Genomic DNA, 14661 nt, shown 5'->3' with positions numbered 1-14661 from the left:
TCTCACAAGTACATTTTAAGGAAAAAAACCTACATCGCAGAACAACAGAAAATTAAACAACACACCATTTCATTTGCCAGCACACCCCAAGAAATCTTGCTTCAGGTTAACCAGGTCTGTTAATCACCAAAACGTAGAAGCTTGAGCTGAAAGTTTCAGGAATTCTGCTGTTTCTGAAGACTCCTCGTTATATAAGGGGTCTAACCAACCACACTGCCTGTTTTTGAGAAAACTGCCACTACATAGGTGGAAACCCCTTTTTACTCCACAAATAGAGTTAAAAACACAATGGAAGTAGTATGCTACTTTCCTGGCCAACAAGCCCTAGCTAAATTAAAGATGAAGCAGCAATTTTTGGCATCAAGAGGGTGGAAAATTTTCATAATAATTAGTATGTATTAGGTCTGGCTCTTTCAAGCTTTATCAGTATAGTGCACATAGCCTGCATCTCTCATCCTCATGAGCCAATAACCCCAGAAGACCAGTCTTAAGCAGTGATGTACCAGTATTTTAAAAACCTGCATATAGTGATGGGAAGACAAAAAGGGCCACCAAATGCTGAAGGCCTCTTTAAATCCTGTAGTTACATGTAATAAAAGTTAACAAGTTATCAAAGTGCAACTAAATCTGAAAATACAGCGACATCATTTGTGAAATTTACAATAAAAAGAAAATAACTTGAGTCACTAAAATGATTAGCTGCAGTGATAGACTAAGGCAAGAATTGCTCTGCGTTCTCATAAAATTTACCTCAAAGTTAACTAGAACAGGAATATTAACTCAGAGAAAACAGCTATAAATAGAAGAGGGTTAATAATTCAAATTTCTATTCCCATTACGACAATACACTAAAGACTAAGTTTTTAATAAGATGCTTTAAGAATACTTTAGCTGCTGTACTACAGTCTGCTTCTACCTCCTTTTTAGGAATAATTTATCCTTTTATTGTTTTTAAATACCATAAATGAGATTTTCTTTCAATAACAGCATTTTCACAGACACTAGGGAAAGTGAGGCTGTGCATTAGCTGGGATGATTATATGTCGCCACTTAAATGGCTTTTTTTAAATGGGGCCACTTAAAAAAACATTTACATTTTATCCATCCTAATATAAAGCACATAAAACCTATTTGCTCTTCATTTCAACTACCACAGCTGCTACAAAGTATTTTTTCAATTAAGCATTTGCATTTATCCTAAAGTAGCATCTCACATACTTTAAGGTTCATGACAGTTGACATTACGTATGTTCAGGGACATTAACGCAATAAATGCTTACCAAGCAAAGACGCCAAATAAAGAAAAAGTAACAACCTCATCCCCAACACACAGATGAAAACATACCATCATAACCAAACTTCTCTAAGCTCAAAGAGCAGGCGTGTGACACATTTGGACACAGAATCTATTACAAATCCTGAGCCAGTGCTTCACCCACAGCATTTCTCACCCAAGTCAATTAATGCTGAAGCTTTCAAGTTAAACAAAATGGAGTAAAGGAAAAAATACAAAGAAATTCATTCATTTAAAAAGCGGAAATAGATAAGGACTTCTGTCATTTTGTGGTGTACAGCAAATCGAAAATAAAGTGAGTTGTAATACAGTGTATTTGCAGTGACAGAAATTATGAAATCACCCAATATGTGCACTTCATTTCAAAAGATACAGAGCTGCTGCAAAGCTTGATGAACCTGCTACAAATTCCAATGAGAAATGATGAGAAGAATTAATATTACTTCTAATACAATTCTTCTAATTACAGAATTCTTCTTCTAACCTAACTTCTAACTTTCTAAGTTAGATCTTCACATTCTTGCAAAACCTGTTTTTACTGAAGAATTCAATTGCTACTAAATAACGTTTCCTTTTTATGCAATACTATTGTGCTACTTCTAATCACTGTAGCTCTTTATACACCAGGTTTATTTACAGCACCCAAAGGAAGTAGAAATTACTACAGTTTTCAAAACAGACTGCCATATAAAAATAAACAATTTTTATGAACTTGTGTTAGCTGAACTCTACGAACTTAGGCAGAATTACACCAAGTGTTTAAAAAAACAGTACCCTAACACTTAAAGCAACAATTCAGTGAAGAAAAATGCTTTTATTATTACTTAGGTAAAAAATGAAGTTAGATCGTTATGTTGAGCTTACAGATCACCTAATTCAAGTGTAAATGAACATTTTAAACAAAAAGTCTGACTCGTGATGTTACTACCACTAGCACTAGATGCAAAACAGTACTTCCAACATGCTGGGGAAGTAAAACTGCCCTAGGATGAAGGCTTGCTGTACTCCACAGAGTTTAATAGACATCTTAATAGTGGTTTCTCTGTATCTTTAAATAACATTTGAAATTTTGCAATAGCTTATACAGTTTGTAATAGCTTGTAATCATAATACAGTTATTATTTAAAGAAAAGTTAGTTATGTAGATGGATGCAGATTATCAGTATAATATTTTTTATTTTTAATAAAATATAAAATGACTTTTGTCAAAAGCTTTATGTCTGTCTTACATGGATATTAAAAAGAAGCTGAACAATATCCGCCTGCTGAGAACAGATAATCAGTCCCTCCTCATTTTTATTATTAATAGCAAAAAAAGATAATTTCCTTGCTAGCAAGAATTTTGTGCCAAAAATTAATGTACCATTTGCTGCTGACAATCTGCCAGACTAACGATGCTTTTCATTCAAGAGGTTCAGAAACTACTACTCACTTTCCGGTCAGCATTTATCACAGATTCCAAAATACAGCCCTCCCATGGAAAGAAAAACAAGACAGCTCTTCTCTACACACATAGGCACACCTCTCCACACTTAAATTATTACTATTAGTAGATAATTTAAAGTACTTCAGCAGATGCAGACAAGCGTTCTTCACTTCCTGATATTATGGCTCAGTCCTAATGTCATGGGCAACGTAGACTCCCACAAAACTTCGATTCAAACCTGACATAAGAAAACTACAAGAATAGAATCATAGAATCATTTAGCTTGGAAAAGACCCTTAAGTTCGAGTCCAACTGTAAACCACTGCCGAGTCCACCACAAAGCCATGTCCCTAAGGACCACAAGGACACATATTTTAAATACCCCCATGGATGGTGACTCAACCGCTTCCCTGGTCAGCCTGTTCCAATGCTTGACAACCCTTTCAGTGAAGGAATTCTTCCAAATGTCCAATCAAAACCTCCCCTGGTACAACTTGAGGCTGTTTCCTCCAATACTATCACTCGTTACTTGGGAGAAGAGACCGACCCCACCTCGCCACAACCTCCTTCCAGGTAAAGCTACATTTAAAATTTTATTTCCTACTAGGTTTGGACCCATTATTGGGTTTTTTTGTTCTTGTAGTTTTCCATAAAGTAGTAACAGGACTTACACTCTACTGTGCCTCATTGACATTTGGCCATTTGATATGCCCATACAGACTGCATACACATACTGCTGTCTGTACACCAAGATTAACACTTCTTTGCCTAGGGGATTCCTGGTTATGACTCAGTCTTCCTTGAATATCTTCACTGGTGTCTTGAATTGCATCTTTAGCAGAGCATATAGATAACTGGATAGTAATTTCAGAGGTCCTCCTCTGTGTATCAGCAGAAACCAAAAGGAAGACACTCAGCACTGAAGGCTAGAAATACAAATACTCCAAGCCCACCTGATTTTCAGGACACCAGACACAACAGAGATTCCCAAAGGCCTTGCCTCCCTCAGCAACAACCATTTAAGTCCAAAAGGGATCTTAAAAGCAAACAAACAAAAAAAACCCCAAACCTAAACAACATCACATCACCAGCAGAGAACAAACAATATTGCCAGCCATCTTCAAGCACTGAAACATACAGGATCCAAAAGCAGGCCTCCCAGTGTCATGATTTCTACCGCATCAACACCCATGTCTCTCCCGTGTGCCTCCAGTCCCAGACTGCTAAGCCCCTACTGTACGAAGTCCACTCGGTGCCTAGCCTGGACTTCACCTGTGACTACTGATTTCCATCCATCCCACAGCTGTCCCCAGAGAGTCCTTTCTTCCACAGATTCCATTTTATAGAATATTACACTTTGTAAAGCATAAATAAGTCCTAATACACATCTTCACAATAGGACCCCACAGGGCACTGAATGGAACAACAGCCTATGGCTCCAAAAACCAGCAGTCTAAAAAGACACAACACTTAAGGGAGTGACGACTCACACATGGTCAACACACAGGTCCTGAATTTCTTTGGGGGTTGGGAGGAAAATAATGGGGGATCCGGGGAGAAGGAATAAGACAAGAGCAGTAAATTTAATGACAGACTATAAGAAGGAAAAAAAAGTAAAAACACCAGGAATACTGAAAATTGGATGAAGTGGAAAAACGTACAGGTATAAGGACCAAAGAGCTTTTCAAAAACAGAGGAAGGAATTTGAGGCATGAAGCCAATCAAGAAAGGGACACAACACCCAATACAATTTTAAAATTATATTTTATGTGCGTCTTTCTACCACATCAACTTTGTACTTAGGTTTGAGTTTCTACTGACAACATTTACCTTTGCTTACCTGGTTCTCCTCTGCATATGTGTGCCCGTACCCGTGTGTGTGTACACACAAACCACAGGCTAACGTACAGCCTTCTGGAGGACGCAATACTAAATAGCAATACTCGCATCACTGACAGAAAACTATCATACTGCAGTACTTGAAAGCAGTCTTTTGGAGGGTTATTTGTAGTGACACAAATGTAATCAGTTTTTAAGATCACATATGCTTTATATTCTTCTGTTATGAACATTCTACTCATGAACATCAAACTGTTAACTGAAAATAACATAGCACATTTCAAAATAGCACCTTTTCTTCTTAAAAAAATAAACTGATGCACCAATATCAAAATCCATCTCTCGAGCACCTTATTTACAAAAGAATAAGGCATTGCTCAATAGACGGCTACCACAGGAACTTCAAGCACTACAAATGTTACCAGTTATTCTATTTTCTAGAGACTTTTTTACGATATTCTCCAAACTACACACCTACTCTGACTTTTAAACTGCGTCTAGTACTCTAGCTGCACACAAGCACAAGTCTTTCACCTGAAATCTGTCACAAAACCACTTGACAGCAGGACTGGGAGCCTCTTACAATGTTAGGCCGATCCTACAGAACGCCAGCTATTGCACATTCCACACAAAAGCTTTCATGAACAACTGACTATTCTTATGTTATTTTTGAAATATTTAATTGCTTCGTTGAAGATACCTTCTGTGCATTCAGGCAACAAAGGACTTTCAGAAACACAGAAAATTAGCAAATGCTTCATAATAATACAGTACCATAAAACCAAAGACACACTAATATTCTTATTAATTCTTACTAACCAACAACACAAACCACAAACACTCCCATGACTTCCACAAAACTATTTATCTACCTCTACTATCCAAACAAGCTATTGCACACATGCTGCCAGTTCATGCAAACTCAAAACTTGAATCATCCAACTCATCTCTGAATCCACCCAGTAGATAAATGGTGCTGGGGGTCAAAGGGAGAACAGGAATGACCCAAAAGGAGAGCAAACAGTGCGAGCTCCCAATGGACTCCACATCGCTTAAAAATGTTCATCAGTTCCAAATTAACACATGAACAAAAGCCTCCAGAAATCTGGGAACAAAAGCCTCAGAATAACATTGTGAAGAGAAGTTTAGACTCTTCAGTCTAAACCTTTGGTAATCCCCAAAAGTGAACTTCAAAAGATGGTAATGAGAACACACTGATTACTTGGGTCTCATAAAAAGAATTTAGAAATCACAGGGTTGTCAGCCCCTCCCCTCTTACAAGTAAACTCATGCAAAGAGGAAAGATACCATTACATACAGGCACAAAAATTAAACCCACATTTTTTCCCATTACAGGGCATATCTTTCCCATTCAATTATCATGGGTTGGGGGGGGGGGGCCAAAGTATTTATACAGCTATTTTACGTGCAATATTCACAATTCTTATTATCTCTTAGAGGTACTTTATTTTTAGAAGCAAATCTATCCCATCAGGTCCACTCGCTCCACCACTGCCCCAAGGAACTACACCTCACTTGTTCAAATTTTCCTGTTTTTTTTTTTTAAAAAAAGTGAAGTAGTAAAAAATCTGGGGGTCATTTGTCAACTTAACATGGGAAGTAAAACTGTTCAGCATTACAGCAACACATAGTGTAAGTTACACAAGCATAGAACTAGACACTGATATCTCTGGTGGAGTTCCTTTAAGATATTTTGATGCACTATTCAAAAGCCTACTCTAAAAATCAGAATAACTATTGCAAATAGCAGCAAGATATTCTGGAAACAGAAGAGCCCCCTTTGAAGTTCAACATCATAGTGAAAATTTAATGCAACGTCACCTATCAAAATATGCAAGTCTGACAATTTTGAAAGAAACGAAAGTAAGCCATGAGTAGCAAATTTACATTAAGTATATTCTGCATTAAAAGAAAAATTATAGTACTTATAATTCTTATGCTCTTTTTAAAGTAAATAGAAAAAATATTTCTATATACGTAGATTTAGCTCCAAAGACAAAAAATTACTCCTGAGTTCAATTCATTCACAATTTTCAGTCAAGAACTTCTAAGATAAGAAACTGAATAATCAAAGTTCTTATGGCTGTCCCCCTCTCTTTCCTCCCCTCCCCCCCTTTTTAATGCAACTGAAAAAGATTTGGGGCATTTTTCCCCATAGCCAACATCTAAAGCCATGAAGTGGAAATAGCAGACAGTCTAGGTCCTCTGTTTGCAAACCACCAAGCTTTCCAAAGGCCATATTCTGTAGCACACTAGCAATTAAACTTTGGCTCCCTAAAACTGCCAAACCCAAAACAAATAAACAACGTGCACACGCCCACCCCACCCCCCACATTATCAGTGGGAGGCAGTGTAATTGCTCCAATCCTACTTCTCGAAGAAAGATTTTTTTTTTGGACACATCAGCATCGCTATTTGTCTCTTTAACCTTCTGAGGCCACTATGTAAATTCAATTATTTTTGTAGCTACATATCCACAAACATTTGCACATTAGGGCCTCACTCTGCAACCCTAATATATGTAAATGGCACCACATTCCTGAATTTATTTCCACCAAAGGTTGAGATACAAAGATTTACCCATGTAAATTTGACAGACTGTAAATACATTGGTCAACGTGGCCACATAACTAACCGGTACTTCAGGCATTATACAAATACATGTAACCTTAACCTTGCAGGATCTCCAATTTGTGATAGTTGACAGAACCACCTCTTTGTTACCTGCTCTTCATTCTGGACCGTAAGTAGGTACCTTACCAAACCGAAGCAAAACTGCCTGCTTACAAGTTGCTACTCTGATTCCTAAAAATTAATTTTAAAAACCTGTTAAATTTCTAAGGCAAGATTATTTTTTCCACCAAATCTGATTTAGTTATCAAAGCAAAACACACTGAAACAGTCATTTGGTGAATGACTGCAAGGACTAACAGCACCACCATGGAACAAATTGTTTAATGCACTCCAATACTCAATTTTTTTTTTTAGCCCTCTGCGATTTGAAGTCGTCCTATTCTGATGCAAGAATTCAGATTTGAGATGCAGTACATAACACCAGGTGTATCAGTTTGAGTACAAACACACATTTACTAAAACAAAAAAACCCACAAACCCAAATAAAAACTCAACAAACCCAAATCAAAACCCAACAACAACAACCACCCCCCCGCCCCCCCCCCCCTCAAACAAACAAGCAAGCTTTTCTATGTTACTGTGTAAATGATGCTTATTTCAGATTTTTCTCTCCTGGACTGCTTTCACAGAAACTGCAAGCTGTGAAAAGGGGTTAACCTCGTAACTTAAAGGTCTGCTGCTACCCAGTGTGGCAGGTCAGAAAGTCCACCTCAACCGAAGCAGCCCCATGGACTCTACATAAAATGTAATGCCACATTCCACAGCCCAACAACCCAGCATTTATTTTCAGATAAGCTAACTGGTGGCAACTTCTAGAGAACCAAGGGCAAAGCTTCCGTCTGTATCTCTAGATCTATGAAAACACACTTAAGCTACTTGAACTCTGTGCCTCTGGTCACGGAAACACAATACTGGTTTTCTAGCTAAACATCAGCATGCATTTCCACCCAACTTCTAATAATGAAAGTTAGTATTTTTCTACCACCCTCCTTGCATATATAGCATTTTGACAGGCTGTATTTTTACTGGATTTAGTTTTTAAATCTCGTATTTGTGAAACAGAGCATACCGCAGACATATGCAAACTTCAAAAAAGCTTGCAACATTTCCCAAGCCTGCTGACTTCATATTCAGCTTCCAAGAAAGGGAAAGGAGTAGCGGAGCAGTGAAATCAGGGAGAAGCAGCAGGACATGTTCTCTCCTTACTATATCACAAGAATCAAAAAATTTTTTTTTTTTGTAAGAAGGCTTTCCTACACTAGAATTTGGAGTTCTGCCAAAAGTCTACAGACAATTGGAGAACTAGCAAATTTATGACATCAGATATTCCAAGGAAGTGAAACCTGACTTAACAGAAGTGATTGTTATTCAAGAAAAACAGATATTTAAATCGACTTTAACAAAAATATTTTAAGGCCACGTATGGAGGAAGTTCCTCTTTTAAAAAGTTATTTTAAAAAGCATTTAATTACAGGCTGAAACCCCACTCAAACACATTTCCAAGTCAATCCACACAAAACATTCTTGATATTAGTGACAACCCTGATATTCTTTTTTTTTAAAAAAGTCAAAAAAACTAATTGCCAAATAATTTTTGTTCAATAATCCTTTCCTTTCTCTCACTCTTCGGAAAAACACTGCTTGCTGGCATCAAAATTCCAAAGCCTGGAAAACCATCATTAGTCTGAACTGAGGCTTCGAGACTGAAGTTTCCAAGTGACCTGGTGACTGATTGCCCGGCCACCTTAATGCATTCCACTAGACTTCACAACCCTTTGACAAGTGTACGGACATTCAGTATTTTTAATATGGAATTTTCCTAAAAGCAAGTGTATTACAAAGTTTTATTTTACCTTTTAATTAATCTTTGGAGACCTAGAGTTGTGAGAGTCTCTAGCTAATACCGATCAAATTTCTGTGACATCCTTCATGTATTCATGTAACTTCGAACCCTGAACTACAGTCCCGAAAACATAAATCCTGTGTTACTGGGGTTTCTAGTCATGGCCAGCTTTAAGAACTTCCTAAGCCTGAATAAAGTTCAGTATCAACAGTATAACAGCAGTGCTGACTTGGAGAGTACATAACATTTACTTTGGCTACAGCTGTCAATTCCAAATGAACAAAACTCATCAACATATCTGGTGACAATATTAGTCTGTAAATGCAGAAAGTTCTGGCAAAAAAAAACCCTAAGCTTTCTTGATTTTGGAAGCTATCCAGCATGAGTCTGTAAGCACACATGCGTTGGAGCCAGACAAACCAGAGATTCTGGCATGAAAGGTTTCCGTTTCTCTTTCAGGAACTCTTGGGGACTTATGAAGATCTATTCCCCCCTGACACAGAAACAGGCCCTCGTCTGTAGATGAGTCTAGGTGGCTGTTCAGAAAGTATATGACAACAGCACAATGCCGAAGCAATCGTTCTGCATACTACCCACTCCGGGCTGCACAGAGAATGAGCATCTAACTGGAGCATCTGACTGGAAGTACTTTCCATAAACAGTGCTTTTCCATACAAATTGCGGTGGTCCAGAAGGAAAACAATCCTCAGAAATCGAGCTGAAAGCAGCCAGGAGCATCGGATAATCTAAACGTCACTTAAAAGTCACAAAGCAATCACTCAGACCCCTTAGCTAAGGAAAAAAAAATGTTAAAAAAATCACCAGGCATAAAACGAAGACCGAGCTCGTCCGGCAAAGCCTCACCGAGAAGGCGCTGAGCACCTCGGGACCGCCATGCCTCCTCCGGGAGCCACCCGGAGCCCGCGGGGCTGCGGAAGGGCCGCAGGGCGGCCCCGGGGCGGGAGGGGCCCACACCGGAGGTGTAACGGGGGGACGGACGCCGGCCGCGCCCGGCAGGCGGGAGCCAGGAGACCGCTCTGGGCCCCGGGCGGGTGCAGGGGTCCCCGGCCGTACTCGGACCCGCCGTTCCGCGGACGCAGGACGCGCGCGAGCCACTTGTTGCGGCGGCCGTTACCGCCGCGCGCTCTTGCGCAACGCCGGCTCGCGGCGCGGCAGCGCACAAAGGCTCTCGCTCCGCCGGGGCGGCCGCTGACCGGCGCAAGGCCGCCTCCCCCCCACGACCCCTCTGCCTCACCCCACCCCCGAAAAACGGCCGCAACCTACCGAACCCCTTCCCCCGCGCCGGGGAGAGGGCAGAGCCTCTCGCCCGGTTGAGCAACCGCCGTGTCGCAACCAGCGGCAGCCGAGAAGTGCCCTCTTCCTGCGGAGCTCGGCGCCGCGGGGAGGGACCGAGACAAGCCGGCCGTGGCGGCCGAGGGGAAGCCCCGCCGCACCCCCACCGCCGCGCAGACCCGCCCGCCGGCCGGTGCCCCGCCGGCCCGGCCCCCTCAGAGCGCGGCACGCCCCCCGCGGCACAGCCAGCCCGGCCCCTCCAGGCTCCCCTCACCCACCTGCCCGGACAGCGGCAGCCGCCGTCTCCCGCGCCGCCCCCAGCCAGCGCGGCGGCGCCGGCGCTAGCGGGGAGCCTGCTCCCTCAGGCCGCCACGGGCAACAGCCGGGCCCCGCTACCACCGCCACCTCAGCGGGCACGGAGGGGGCGCCGGGCGTTACCTAGGCAATAGCTTCGCCCGCCGGCCCCGCCCCGCCCCCGAGGCGTCAGCCGCCAACCCGGGCGCGCCTTTCAGTATCAAACGGCGGGCGACGGCCAATGCCGCGGCGCGGCCCCGCCCCTCCCGGCGCCCCTCGCCCCACCCAGCGCCCCCCGGCCCGCTGTCCCGGGAGGGCCGGGGTGGAGGGGGGTGAGGCGCGGAGCCCCTCACTGCAGCCCCGGCTGCGAGCGGCGGCAGGGCTCGCCCCTCCCAGCCCCGCTTACTTACGAGTAGTTTCATTCCCCCCCCACTTGTTTGTCACTCCCCGATCGCGCTTCTTCGTGGTCGCCCCATAAAGCTCCTGCTGCGCCCCGGTACGGCCCGCACACCCCTTCCTGCGGCCAGGCTTAAAAACTTCAGCCACGTTTCGGAAAGCTGAAAGAGGCAGTCGGCTGCGTTGACGCTGTAAAGGACTCATCAAAGAGCAGCCTGCCCGAAGAGGCTTTAGGAAGGCGGCAGGGACGACCTCGTTACAGCAGCTTAGTGCCTTGGCAATATTGCCGTCAGACACCATCCACAGTTCAAGAGTCTTGGTGCTGAGCTCTTAAGAGTAATTGCGTTGAAACTAGTACGTATAAAAAGAATAACAGGTGGTTTTCTAAGGCTTAAAAGAAGCAGTCAAAGAAAAGGAAGGCAGAATGTACCAACTCAGTGCTGTGCGCAGCCAGCCGCGTCCCCACCCACTGAAACCAGCAGCAACGCTCCTACTGCCTTTAATGACAACAGGGCGAGGCATAGCATATCCTTGTCCACATTCAAAGAGAGTGTGATCATATTATGCATATTTTAACATCCCTATGCTAATAATCGTGCTGTATTATTAGTCTTGTCTATTCTGCTCTGTTCATTTTTCTAGTTATTCCAGTTTTGAAAACAGAAAGATTTACTTCCTCATCAACTTCACCTACCAATTCTCAAGGCACTAGAAGTTCATTAAATTTGGATTAGAAAAGATCTAGGGGATCTTTAGTTGTTTGTTCCCAACAAACAAGCCAACCACAAAATGGGCTGACTGGAAATTCATGGGAAAGACAATGATCTCCCCACTTACTTCAGCAAATGGGATTTTTACATGAACGGTGAGCACGCAATGCAACTTCTAGGCAAATGTCGGTGGAAGTGCAGAAGTTAATGAGAAACCTTGCCTACCGTGTATCAGTTGCCTTCACAGCCCGTCTGTGGTGTGTATCAATTAATAGTTCCCCTTCTTGCTTTTAACCAATTCTTTTAAGGCCGCTCAGCACTACAGGCGTTGTTTCTGAACGTCAAGCTGCTGCTTCATACCGCTGGAGTGTGGTAACTTCACTTGACTTCCCTTCTTCCTGGAAGAAAAAAAAGCCAATAGATGTCAAAGGAAAGTAACTAGTTTATCAGGCAAGCGTACAGATCATGCAAAGGCAGTATCATCTCTATGGATCACACCCTCTATAATGTTTAGTTCAGCACATTGAGCCACTTGTCTCTTTTGTTCAAAGTTTACATTGCTACTGAAATATATCTCTGAAAAGTAAAGTATTAATGAGATCCACTAGTGCAACAAGTCCCACATATGTAGCTTTTCAAACCATTCTAATACTTGTGGTTTTGACATTAAATATTCTAGATAGTGTTGGCCTAGATATTCAAACCTTGGCTCACTAGTTGGCCTTACCGATGACAAATGGTTTTGTGCCTGGAAAGGCTAGATAGTATTCTTTAGAAAAGAGCTATTTACTCTGGATCTTTCAACATTAGGTTGTTTTTCTACAGAATCCAGTGCAGTCTTTGTAAAGTGTAAGTCAACTATGATGCGAATGATTTACTAGACTGAGCAGAGGGCTACAATCCAGAAACTTCAAAATCTGTTTACTGCACTGCCATCTTTTCAATTGAATAATGATGCCTTGATGTGTCTGTCACGCATAAAGCCCCAAGCACTAAAAATTGTCTTGTATAGACAAACTTCTGCTATATCTATGAATAGACTTCAATGAAATCTGCCCACGCAGAGTTTTTCTGTAGGGTTCTAATCCCTGACTTCAAATTTCCTTTCCATTTTGTGTTTTAATGCCTCCAAATACAACATCAGTGTTTAGCAGTGGGAGTCAAGAGATCTCAATCAGTAGTTATCAACATATTTCAGATTACAGTTGAGCAACTTGCATGATATTCATGTTCTTGTCACACATGGAGCTGTTGTGGACAGTGTGTGCAATATGGATAAGAAACTTGTCTTGAAACGTCTTAAAGAAATGTTTTTATATCCAACATGGCAGTGAAAAAAAAAACCCCAGACTTCATATATAATTTTTATTTTCAATTTCCTTATCTTTAGATTCTCTTCCCACCCCCCTTCACAAAACAACAAATGTTCTATTATTCTGTCCCCCAGGCTATTGTTACATATGTTCTCAGTATAACAAAAGAGTTTTGTCTAAAAAGGCTGTATCTGAGTCATGTCTTTGCAAGCGGAACAGCTGTACACCTAGGGCACATTCTTGGTCACTTGAAAATGTGTCATTTTCAGCATTCTGGGTTTACATTATTTTAGCTCTGTGTCACTGCAGTGATCAGAAGAAAGGCACTAACGAACAAGTTATTTGCAGACATCACAGAACTCTGGCAGCAGACCCAGACAGAGGGAGAAAGAAAATGCAAGTGGAAATGCCACTTGAAGGATGTTTGGCCTAAAGTAGAAAAAGCTGGTCTGAAAAAAATCCAAGTTAGTAAATCTAAAGGACAGTGATCCAGAACAGAGCTGAACACTGGGCAGGAGATGTTTACAAATCACTTATTACAAAACTTAAACGCTCATAGCAACTTGCTAGTGTCTGATACTGTGATACAATGGCAACATCTACAAACCAAATCAGCTTTGGGTATGTAATGCACACCAACGTTTTGTGGTGAATAAAGAATAAAATGAGAATTTCTCATGAGTATTTATTTTCTTTTAAAAAAAGTTAGATTCAAAACTGTGTAAGCAAGCAATGGTAGAGAGAATAATGATCACTCTACACCACACGGTCATTCCTTTGTCAGCGTGCTGCCTACTGTCATCCAAATAAAAGGCTTTAGAACATCTTGTGTACGAAAAAATAACATGACAGTCTCCTAAGTAGTCACTAGAGGAAAGCCAGTTTGGATGATAACATTCAAAAAATAGCTTATCTGGAATTTACAAAACTTTCATCTCCCTTTTAAGTCCCTCCTTCATCCATACTAGGAAAAAAAAAAGTCCCCTGTTGCCTAAGGTAGTAGGTTGTCCCCATTTAAGGGCCAGGATCTCTGGTTAGTCACTGAAATTTAAGAGGTGCTAATAAGCAAGCAAATAATTTTGGCATGACTATTTCAAGACACGTGTTTAAAAAAAATAAATCACAAGAATCACGTTTAACTGATTCTTAAAAGTCAAAGTCTATATTGAATCTCCTAAAAAGGAGATACTAAGAGATTCCCAAGGAATTTTGTACGTTAAAAGTACATTTACTACAGTCTATACATGATTTCATGCACCGGATTAAAGTACTACAACACATGCAAATTATGTGATAGAGAAGATATGGTATGTGGATAGCATTATCCTGTAACAGTCTCAGCTGATAAATAAAAGCTGGCCTGCTGTTGTGGACCTTCCCCATCTCTGCAGATGTTAGGCTAATCTGTGAAATCAAAGCTGGCCATTGCCATTAGGGCCTCTCAGGGTGCACGGGTACAAGTGCTAATGGCACGGTGAAAAACCCAGCCTAACTCAATTTTGTAAGCATAACATTCCCCCAAAGGTGTTCTATACAGTACATTGGTCTCTCTTCCTGCGCTTGCACCAGCGTGTGTGTCTATAATAAGCTTCTCTCTG

At 41.6% G+C, this 14661-nt stretch overlaps 1 protein-coding gene across 10 annotated transcripts in view; it reads right to left on the bottom strand.

Moving 5' to 3' along the window:
• The window catches only part of PIK3CB (phosphatidylinositol-4,5-bisphosphate 3-kinase catalytic subunit beta), a 104491-nt gene that overhangs the window by 71927 nt on the left and 17903 nt on the right, over nt 1-14661 (bottom strand). For 3 of the 10 annotated variants that reach the window (XM_075099275.1, XM_075099271.1, XM_075099272.1), the window contains one exon: nt 11976-12148. The gene's annotated coding sequence lies outside the window, so the exon portion shown is untranslated. Of the gene's footprint in view, nt 1-10341; nt 10560-10628; nt 10817-11975; nt 12149-14661 lie in introns of those variants that run through there. The other 7 variants (XM_075099280.1, XM_075099273.1, XM_075099276.1 and 4 more) reach the window with 7 other exon arrangements.

The sequence above is a fragment of the Phalacrocorax aristotelis genome, chromosome 7 (genome assembly GCF_949628215.1).
Source record: "Phalacrocorax aristotelis chromosome 7, bGulAri2.1, whole genome shotgun sequence".
In the NCBI taxonomy this organism is placed as follows: domain Eukaryota; kingdom Metazoa; phylum Chordata; class Aves; order Suliformes; family Phalacrocoracidae; genus Phalacrocorax; species Phalacrocorax aristotelis.
The sequence above is the reverse complement of the archived record's forward strand: the minus strand, read 5'-3'. Positions and strand labels throughout refer to the sequence as shown.